This window comes from Gadus macrocephalus, chromosome 12 (genome assembly GCF_031168955.1).
Source record: "Gadus macrocephalus chromosome 12, ASM3116895v1".
Classification (NCBI taxonomy): Eukaryota; Metazoa; Chordata; class Actinopteri; order Gadiformes; family Gadidae; genus Gadus; species Gadus macrocephalus.
In genome coordinates this window covers 19,171,882-19,182,543 of record NC_082393.1, presented here as the reverse complement: position 1 = coordinate 19,182,543, position 10,662 = coordinate 19,171,882, and the positions used below count along the sequence as shown (strand labels likewise).

General features: G+C 46.4%; 1 protein-coding gene across 1 annotated transcript in view; it reads right to left on the bottom strand.

Moving 5' to 3' along the window:
- The window catches only part of LOC132469151 (BMP/retinoic acid-inducible neural-specific protein 3-like), a 45,377-nt gene extending 40,478 nt beyond the window's left edge, over positions 1–4,899 (bottom strand). Inside the window, exon 1 of the mRNA XM_060067071.1 lies at positions 4,561–4,899. The gene's annotated coding sequence lies outside the window, so the exon portion shown is untranslated. The remainder of the gene's footprint in view (positions 1–4,560) is intronic.
- Positions 4,900–10,662: the final 5,763 nt, after the last annotated feature.

Genomic DNA, 10,662 nt, shown 5'->3' with positions numbered 1-10,662 from the left:
GTGTGTGTGTGTGTGTGTGTGTGTGTGTGTGTGTGTGTGTGTGTGTACATTAACCCCCCGCCGTAGATAGTGTGGAATGAGTGGAATGAACTCCAGAGTGAGCAGAAGGTCAGAGGAAGAAGCAGAGCACAGCTAAATCCAGCCGGCCCGCGGCACCTCAACGTAGCTTCGTCAGGTTCCTGGTGGAGGCTGCTGGGGGGACTGGAGCTTCCAGCGCCTCTCATATCACTGGAATACACTGTTGTTGGGGTGGTGGGGGGGTTTAATTCAATCACGCGCAGCTGTGAGGAGGGAAGATGGGAACTGATCGTGTATATGCCCCCCTCCCCTGCTTCCTCTCTTCGCCCCTCATCCTTTCTCACATTCTACAATCAAACGCTCTCCTCACAGGGCGTGTAATCCACTTTACTGTACATTACAGGGCAGCCGACATTTACCCTTACATAGGCCCGCTTGAACAAAATGCTGAATTCATCTATCCTTTGTTTATATGTGTGAATGTGGTTGGTTTATTGGATCGTATCTTTGCACCCTAAGGTACGAGGTTAAGTCTGTTGTATGTGGAAATAAATCCCACTTTGAATAATTATATTGGTTACAGATAGATCCTGCTCACAGGACTGTGTCCAACATAATATGTATACACAAAAATATGAATATATATTTTTTACTATTTTTAACAATGGGTTAAAATTTTTGCATCCAGATGAATGTTACTCCTTCCTCGCTCCTTATGTTAGCAAGATGCCAATTTGTTAGAGGCAGGCGGCAAGCTTCTCGCAGTAAGTGGAATCCGTCAAGCGATTTCCCTCGGCTTCAGAGCCCAATAAATTGGCATCATAATCAAAAAGAAAAGAGCCAAAATATGAACTCTGACTGGCTAGTTACGTGAGACAAACAGAGACAGGGGAAGGGGGAAGAGGAAAAGAGGGTGTATGTTTAAAAGAGCAGCTTGAAAACGTGCGCTGTCCGTGGTTCTGAATTCCCAGTTGCGTCCAGTGCTGGTGTAGAGAGTAATTAGGTTTAGGAAGTGCTCTATACTTTCATTGAATGTTTGTCGTTTGCATTATTATTTGTCAAATATAAATTGAAACAACACATTCATTTTAGGTGGAAAAGGGGCCACTTAAACAGCCAATTCTAAGAACGCTATGGGTGGTTAAAGGCAATGCTTTGTTGTTCTCTTTTATTTTAGCTTTTTTTCTGCCTAGAACCTGGGAGTCCAAGACAGAAACAATAACAAGGATAAGAATGAATAAAAGCCCAATTGGAATTCTTTTATTTAAAAATATGGCTCTATGCCACCCTTATTATGGCTGCCAACCCATGGCTCTTTATAAATACCTACACATACATATACTCACATTATTTTCAGAGAGCCTCAAATGCTTTAACAGAGAGAGTGAGAAATAGAGGGGGAAGAAAGTGACAGAGCACTATATTTCCTTCTAACATTGAATTAACTTTTGCCTCTTAAAAGGGATTTGGATTTAATGCCCAGTCATTCTTAATTTGAGAGGTTCCACTTTTAATGTTCTAGTCTGTCTCGGGAGCCTGCGTTGAGACACTTTCTTTCACTTTGTCTTCTCATTTTCAGCAACACATGCCCACACACACACACGCACACACAAAAACACACACGCACATGCACACGCATACATACACACACACAAACAGATTTAAATTTGAATGGGATAAAACCCAATCTGGGAAAAAGCCGCAGTTGAGTATGCTTATTATCATAAAATAATGGGACTTGGATATAAAACAGACCCTGCAAAAACTTTCCATCCACCCTCCTCCGCCTCCACTGCAATCTCGTCTTATGATCCACTCCTTTCCACCTCCACCAGCACTCCAACTTTTCTTCTATTCAGAGGCCAGACTTGGTTCATCCTTACTTTTTCACACCACACCACCCACCCACCCACCCAGGCTCTCTTCCCAGCGATGGTGGGCGCAGTTTGACTCATGCTGCATACACCGTGTCACGACGTTACCACATGCCTTTCTTATTAAGCAAGCAAACACTCATGGGGAAACCAAACCCCTACTATTTCCTGAAGCACGTTCACATACATCTACGGATCAATTCATGCACAAATGCACGTACGTGCACGCACACGCGCGCACGCGCACCTACACTCATGCAAACGCACACACGCGCACGGCCAACACCCAATCACGCGCACGCAATTGCAAAATGCACGGGCATGCACACACTCGTCGACAAACTTAGGAATGCAAACAACACTCCTACTCCATTTATTTTCAGAAGTCCCTGTCCCATCAGGAAGTATGTGACTGAAGAAATAAATACGAGAGAGGGGAGGCTCTTTGCGCTCTGGCTGCAAAAACAACATCTCATATTGAGGGCAAATTAATGGGCCGTCGGCTGGAAGGCGGAGGCTTTAGATGTGTTCTCCTGCACTGCGGGGACACATGTAAATACGTAGACTGAAGCTGCTGGGGGTGTGGTGTGTCCCCACTTTGCCTGTGTGTGTGTGTGTGCGTGTGTCTGAGTGCGACAGTTGGAGAAAAGGGTGAGAGGAAGAGAGGGTTTGATCTGTGTGTGTGTATGTGTGCGTGCATGGGTTTGTGTGCATGTGTGTGTGTCTGGACGTGCATGAAATTAGGTGGGCTTTAATTGGTTTTCCTCAGCTCATCTTTCCTAGTGAACATGCGGCGCTAACTCAAAGGACTCCGCCGCCACAGCCTTCACCACCCTCCTGATATTATGTGCATAATGCTGCCCTCGGTGGACCAACCCCTGGTTGATCGGAAACCAAACTCCTTCAGACACACCCTTCCTCCAGACTCCCCTATCGGGAACTACTGATCACATTACTTATGGATAGATACTCACGTCACTCACACCCAACCAGCTGTGTGTGTATGTGTGTCTGTGTGTGTGTCTCTGTCTGTCTGTCTGTCTGTCTGTCTGTCTGTCTGTCTGTCTGTCTGTCTGTCTGTCTGTCTGTCTGTCTGTCTGTGTGTGTGTGTGCGTCTGTTTGTGTGTTCACCTGTATGATGTGTGCACTTTCGTCTTGCGGCACATGTACCGTATACTCTCCATTGGACTCTCAAAACAATCAAAACTGCGTTCTTACTTGAGAATGACCATGGAAATGCATTAAGCTGTCTCTTAAGCTTCTCTCTATCTCTTTTTCTCTCCCACTCTCCCTGCCTCTGTCTCTGTCTCTGTCTCTCTCTATCTGCCCCTCTCTGTCTGCCTCTCCCTCTCTTTCTCTCCCTCTCGCCCTATCTTTGTCCCTGCCTCTCTTGCTCTCCCTCTCTCTGTCTGCGTCGCCCTCCTTTATTTCAGGGGCAGCTGACTGATAGGGGGGAGAAATCTCTCTTTTCATGGCAGTAGACAGTGTGCCTTTCAGGCCTGGACGCGATCGGCCTCACGAGTCCCTCAGGACAGATAGATGAGCGCTGGGCTGAACAGAGAGCCTGTTGTAGACCAATAAACAGCCTGCGACTTTGCTGCCTCTGGCTAAAGTCTGTCACCGTTTCTTTATCTCTCTTGCGCTCTATCTCTATAACTCTATCTCGCTCTCTATATATATCCGAGAATATATTTCTATAAAGTTACGATTTGATGTAATTATGTAAATAGTGTGTGTGTGTGTGTGTGTGTGTGTGTGTGTGTGTGTGTGTGTGTGTGTGTGTGTGTGTGTGTGTGTGTGTGTGTGTGTGTGTGTGTGTCTGTTTGTCTCTGTATGGATAGGTAGGGAGGGCATTTGGCTTGTCGTTAAATTCTTCTTCGTTGGTAATATCACACAGCTGCCATGACTCATAAGTCTTCCCACCATGCTTAAGGCTGAAATATATAATCACCAAATTATTCCTCATTCTACCCACGGGCGCTTGGCATGTAGCCTACCCTTCCCCCCCCCCATACCCTCACCCCCACCCCTACTCCCATGCTCACTTACTGCACGGGACTGTCACTGAGCTGCCCTGCCACAAGCCTGAGAACAAAATGGAAAAAAAAACGATGGCAGAGAAGGGGAAAAGAGAGAGATTACAAGAAAAGAAACAGGTGGCGACGTGGGCGTGGGGGTGGAGACAGTGGAAATGGGAGAGTGAATGCGATGGTCTTGCGCGTGGGGCTGTAGTGCACTTTTTTCTGTGTGTGTTTGACGGAGTCGGAGACTGTGTGTGTGTGTGTGTGTGTGTGTGTGTGTGTGTGTGTGTGTGTGTGCGTGTGAGTCACAGGGGTCCGTTCGCAAGCATCTTTGTGTGCGTGAAAGGCGTGTTCGTGCGCTTCCATGCGCACGCCCTTGTGTTTCAGTGTTCGTATTTCTTTGTGTTTTATTTGCATGGCGATCAAGCGGTAGAGAGCAGTGCTCACACTCTCCGCGCTGTTCCAAGACACAGCGGGGTTCGGTTACGTGTTTTGGTTGGCGAGCTTTTAGCCAGAGCGTATCACAGACAAATCGAACGGAATAGCAATTAATAATTGTTGTATTGTTTTTACGGCATGTATACTCAATTCCTGTTAATCATAGTATTTCAGTAAACACATATCGATAAATACGAAAGATAACCTACCGCGGTTCGAAAAAACAGACAAAGTTTAACTCAGTATTTCCCATTCTCCTTCGGATTCTTTAGCCTCCGTTGTTGTGCAGTTGCTGACATGGTAGAGCCTCATCTCATCTCACTTTTCAAAGATTATGGCGGAAAAACAATCTCCAACATTCGCAGAAGAATCCCCGAAAGAGTGTAAAGTCACCGGTGGCTGCTGCTGCCGCTGCTACTGCTCTGCTGCCTTCCGTAAACAGCAGCTGCAAAACTTTGGGCTCCGACAGGCTTCTCAAGGTGCACTGGAGGAGTAAAGTCCTTATCCCAATATCATTTAGCGGTCCTGGAAGCAGCGACGTTGACCTTTTCTTGGGGGGGGGGGGGGGGGGGGGGGATAATGACTTTACAGAATTAAATCATCCAGCAGGATATGCAGTGAGACGCAAGGAGAAGATGAGGCTCTGGGAGAGTGAGAAGAAGAGGAGAGGGAGAGAGAGAGAGAGAGAGAGAGAGAGAGAGAGAGAGAGAGAGAGAGAGAGAGAGAGAGAGAGAGAGAGAGAGAGAGAGAGAGAGAGAGAGAGAGAAATCTTTGAGGAGCGCAACCAAAAAAACTGATTGCAGGAGAAGAGGATGCGTGCGCGCTTCCCGCGCCGGATCTCTTCGTGTTGGACAGTCGCACTGGAATGCGGGGGCGGCGGCGGCGGTGGCGGCGCGCGGGTGCTTAACGGAATGTGCAGCAACTGCACTGGAGAAGGCGATGGGTGAATATTCCGTTCTGTTGAAAATTCAACGCCAGCAAAATTCTCTACTTGACCCGCCTCCTACTCCCGCATCGTCTCTGTGTGGTGTGTGAGCTGTGTGTGTGTGTGCTGTGTGTGTGTGTGTGTGTGTGTGTGTGTGTGTGTGTGTGTGTGTGTGTGTGTGTGTGTGTGTGTGTGTGTGTGTGTGTGTGTGTGTGTGTGTGTGTGTGTGTGTGTGTGCGTGTGTGCGTGCGAGAGCTGGGGGGGTGGGGGTTGCGATCCAGATCTCAGTATGGAGAGGTGGGAGCTGGGCTGTCCGCAGGTTCCAGGGCAGCGTGGAGACGCCCGACATATGGGCTTTCAAGCTCGCTCTGTCCCGCCTTGCATACTTAGTCACATGTCTAAAGATACAAGTATCCCTCTGTAATGTCTGCACGACAGAGGGAGAGAGAGGGAGAGAGAGAGAGGGATAGAGAGAGAAGGGTGGACTGACTGAGGTGGCTTCGTGGCACGGCGTGCATGGAATGACAACAAGCCAACACAGCCTCTCTTGACTGAAAATGAAAATCCACTGATGTGCACTAAAACGAAATTATTATGCGCACACTATTAACTTAATGTCACACTAAATTGGACCAACATTTAACAACGTAGTTTTTTTCCCCTCCTCTTGATTTATTAGTAGGCCTATAGGTAAGTACCACACGCAAACCATTACTTATCTTAACATAACGTCAACGCAGCCGTAGTCTGTCCTCCGTCTGATCTAATAGCAGGACATGATATAGGCCTAAGCTATGACCCCCATTTCCTGTCCCTGAGATGTCGTACAAGCTGTATGAATGATAATGATGAATAAGAACTCTGTAAAGCAATATTTCATATTTTATTTGCATTGTCAGCATCATGGCTCATCATCTGGACATATATAGGAAGTCTTGTAGGCCAACCCATGCAGCAGGTTTAACAACCCTCTACAAAGTCGGAATGACATGCTATTAAGCCTTTGTAGACTGTTCTGAGAGCAAAGTGACTGAGTGTGTGAAGGGCTGTCCTTTTCGTATTTCCTTTCTTACAATGACTTTGACAGCTCTCATCCTTTTAAAAAATGAGTGTGTCTCACAGCTCAGCCCTCTGTAACAATCAGCTGTTGTTTAGGAGGCATCATTTAAATGGTTTTATATTGCATCATTTAATACAAACAGTCACATAAGCAACATTTTGGTCTCTATAATAGTTGTGGTTTCGAAATCAATATATATAATATATATATATGAATCCTAAGGACCCATCCCCAACCTTCAAAACATTTCTGAAGTAAATTACATATTACAGCCTGTACACGTCAATAAATCCTATTTTCCTCAGATTAGGGCTGATGCAGTTATTCATAACAATCCCTGCTGCTTTGCTGCACCTTCAATCCGACAGCATGTTCTCTCCAATTGATTTGTGACTAGGAGGAGTGTTGAGGTTCTTGTCAACATTTTACACAAATGCCACTGATTATCGGCTGAGCTGCGTGTCACTCTGGATGATGTGTCTATAGGTCCGCTGATTATACACACATGGTGTGCAGTAACGACTTGTCAGAGACAAACACATAGGAAAACAAATAGGCAACAATATGTTTGATGTGAATGCAATCAACATAAAAAATATATATATCCAAGCATTGGAATGGTGTTAATTGCCAGGGGGTCCCCCAGTGTATTCTGTAGTCTGCAATTGATATGCAGGGATGTGCTTGAGTTAGCATGTGTGAGGCACGACTTGATTTATGTCTCATCCCCATCAAATCTCTGTGACTGTGACATGTAGCTAACATTTCATGTTCTTGTCAATGTTGATGTGAGGGTGCGTGGGTGTCTGTCTGTGTGTTTGTGTGTGTCCAGGATGTGCGTATGCGTGTGTGTGTCCAGGATGTGCATGTGTCCAGGATGTGTGTGTTTGTGTGTGTGGGTGTGTGACAGGGAAGGAGAGAGACAGAGACAGAGTGAGCTTGTGTAAAAACAAACGGCAAGGATGAGCTGTCCATGGTACTGAAATACTTTTATTGTGGTCTTCTCAATAACATTGTGAGGTCCGTGGTGCCAGATTGCTTGTTTTTTAATCTCTTCATAACAACATTTTGCCAGACAGATTGCCACCAGCCGCTCCTCATCTGCTTCTCAGATCCCCTCCCAACACCTGCACTTAAAACCTTTGTTAGGCTTTAAGAAGGGCTCTAATATATTGCACAACAGTAATTACCTCGTCGAGAGTCTAACGTCTTCACCGCAGCGTGCACACATGAAATTCATATAAACACTATGCTACAGCCCTGCTAATCACTTAGGGTTGTGCTTTATTTGGAAGAGAGTGCTACTTCATGCTCCCAGAAAATAAGGAATATCATCTTTTCCCCACAGGCTTTTGTTCCATAATGGTGCCCTTGTCCCTCTTGGCAACCACCCTTTCGCCTACGTGACCCAATACCTCTTTTAATTCCATTAATTTTCCCGATCAAGTGTTAATGGCTTTCCATTAGCATATTAATGAGTGATGTCCATGAAATGGATCCCTGCCACGTTGTGGTGAGGAGAGCAGCACGCGGTGGTTCACCCGGTGGATTTGCAGCAGCAGGCGGGGTGTCTCCATTTGATGAGCGGTGTGCGTGTGTGTGAGACTTTTACACTCCAAGCACAGCGCTCTACCGGGAGGACTATGGAATGTGTTGGAGACTGGCCTGGGCTTGTTCTACAGATTGCGCTTTTGTCCAGGGCTAGGGGACCATAAACCCAAGCCACTCAATAAAAATGAAAGAAAGGCATGGACAAAAACGATTGAAATTAAGTTGCAGCTGTGGTAGTGGTGGTCTTGGCGGTGATCTGCAGGACACTGTTGTTTAAACGGCCACAGACCAAGCTTATTCAGTTGCCACGGACGGTGCCTATTAAAATGAACAAGAGACAGGCGTTTGGGTGACAGGGGACAGAGCAAAGTTGTTGAAGAGACTGCAGAACATTTGAATGCCCCTGACACGCAACAATTATGTTATTTTTTGTACACTTGCAAACAATTGCATCACGAGGAATACGGTGCCATTTCGGCTGCTATGGACTTCCTTAGTAGATTTTTTACGTTTCTTCGGAAAAACCACGTCGTATCTGACAGAAGAAAGGACGTCACAGTGTGAAAGAAAAAACTGTACCCTTTTCATCTACTCTTATATTACTGACTTTTGACAACCACTTGCATATCGTGTGTTGTCATAGCATGTGTCTCCGTGAGCAGGGTTGCAGGGAGGGACAGGCATGCCTCAGATCCTCAAGAGTCGGTTTGTGTCGCGGTAGAACAAGCTGAACACCATGTCCATCTGTCCCCCGCGTCCCTAACTCCTACCCAGCCCCCTCCCCATGTAATTTGACCTTCGTCGTCTCCAATATCCCTCAGCGGCAGGCACAGAGGACGGTTGATTCTGATAACTCCATTCCACAGGGCTTGTGGAATGAGCTTAGGTCTGTTCCAGTATGGGCCCCTATTCATTTTGGCTCAATTTCACCGGCTATTGCTTCCTCAGAACACCATCAGAGCTAGGGGCTTTCTACTCTATATTTACAACAGGTGGGATTAGTGGGCATGGGAAATGAATGTACCTCAAAAGTTCCCGGAGATTACTTCATGATATCTTTGTATTATTCCCCTTGCACTCCCCAGATCCAGATTCATATTATAATACAAGCCATAGACGGGATTAGGATTTGCCCTTTTTTTCGGTTCCTCAATTGCATTTCGCAGTTGCTTGTTGCTGAACACCGGCAACGAAAGTGTTCAGATCAGTAGAATCTGAGAAACCTTTAGCCCAGCGCCACTGTTAACATCCACCGAGATTCAAAGTTAGAATTATTGGGCCTATCAGCGAATGTAGAGACTCGGACCCCCTATACTCTTGGCTTTGACAGCTAAGGTGATTATATCCTGTACGAAATGAGATGACAAAGTCTGTATGTGCGGGTGGTTGAAAAGACAACAGCCCTATTTTGAGGCTCTTTTTACATTGGCAGTGAGTCCTTTGGCCGACTTCCTGAATGAGTCAACGGATCTATCGTGACGGCTCGCAGCAGCATGAGCAAGACTGGTGGGATAACTCCACATAATCGCTGGTTAAGGCTATCCTAGTGACTGTTATATACTTCAACCATTCCCCCCCCCCCATACCCTTTGTTTGATTGTTGCATAGTAATCTAACCTACCCCGTTTCTAATCTTGCTAATCTTAACATCTTAAAGTAGCCTCCTCAAAGGATGATCATTGTCAGTGTGTCGCCGTCCCCCATATGTTAGTAGAGGAGACCGTTACTGTGATGAGGCAGTGGGTTGACCTTGCATGGGGCGTGAAGCCACAGTGATACTGAGATAGAAATCAATGCTTTCACTCAAGGGAGGGGCTGCAGGGGGGGGGGGTTCATCAGCGAGGGGGGCCGCAAGGTGCTTAACAGTGAGGCTGCTAATTCAGTGGGGATGGCGGGTTGGATAAGATAGTGTGTGTGTGTGTGTGTGTGTGTGTGTGTGTGTGTGTGTGTGTGTGTGTGTGTGTGTGTGTGTGTGTGTGTGTGTGTGTGCGTGCGTGTGTGTGTGTGGACGGGTGGGGGGAGACCGGGCCAGGGCATGTGGAGGGGTGCTGAGGAAAGTAAGCAGCTTTGTCTACCCTTAGGTAAACACAGATCTCCCACCAACCCAACATTGCAGTGAGATAATGTTCACGTTATGTTTGAAAGCCACACTCTATTCTCTAGCCACACTGTTCCAGATACCCAGTAGGGCGCAGGTATGCCTTGGTAAAGTTGAATGCACTATTGAACTGCGAGGCACAATGACAAGCAACAAAATAGATAGTCATATACTATGTGTGTCTATTTATTTTTGCATACAGCAATAGCTCCTTGGTATAGGATAGGATTTGTCAAATGCTGCGGTTCAAATCCCTTCGCGGCCAAGCACACATTGTCTGGCGTCAAGATTATGGAGAGGATTGCAGCATTTGCGCACACACACACCACACACACACACACACACACACACACACACACACACACACACACACACACACACACACACACACACACACACACTTACACAGACTTACACAGACCTTCCTCCTTGTGCCAAGCAATAACATTCCCCCGGAACATCTCAGCAGCACGGATCTTATCAACCGCTTCTGTTCCATTTAAAATTGGATAGGCCCTCATGTGAATCAAGAGGACTGACGTGGATTAGCTTGTGTGCATTTTATTTTTCGCTTTCATACTTATGCTCTTACCACAAAGGAAAGCTATCATTGACAGCCAAATAACAGATAGCTGGGAGATTTATCAGAGGTGATATAGTGCAGTGAACTAGAAGGC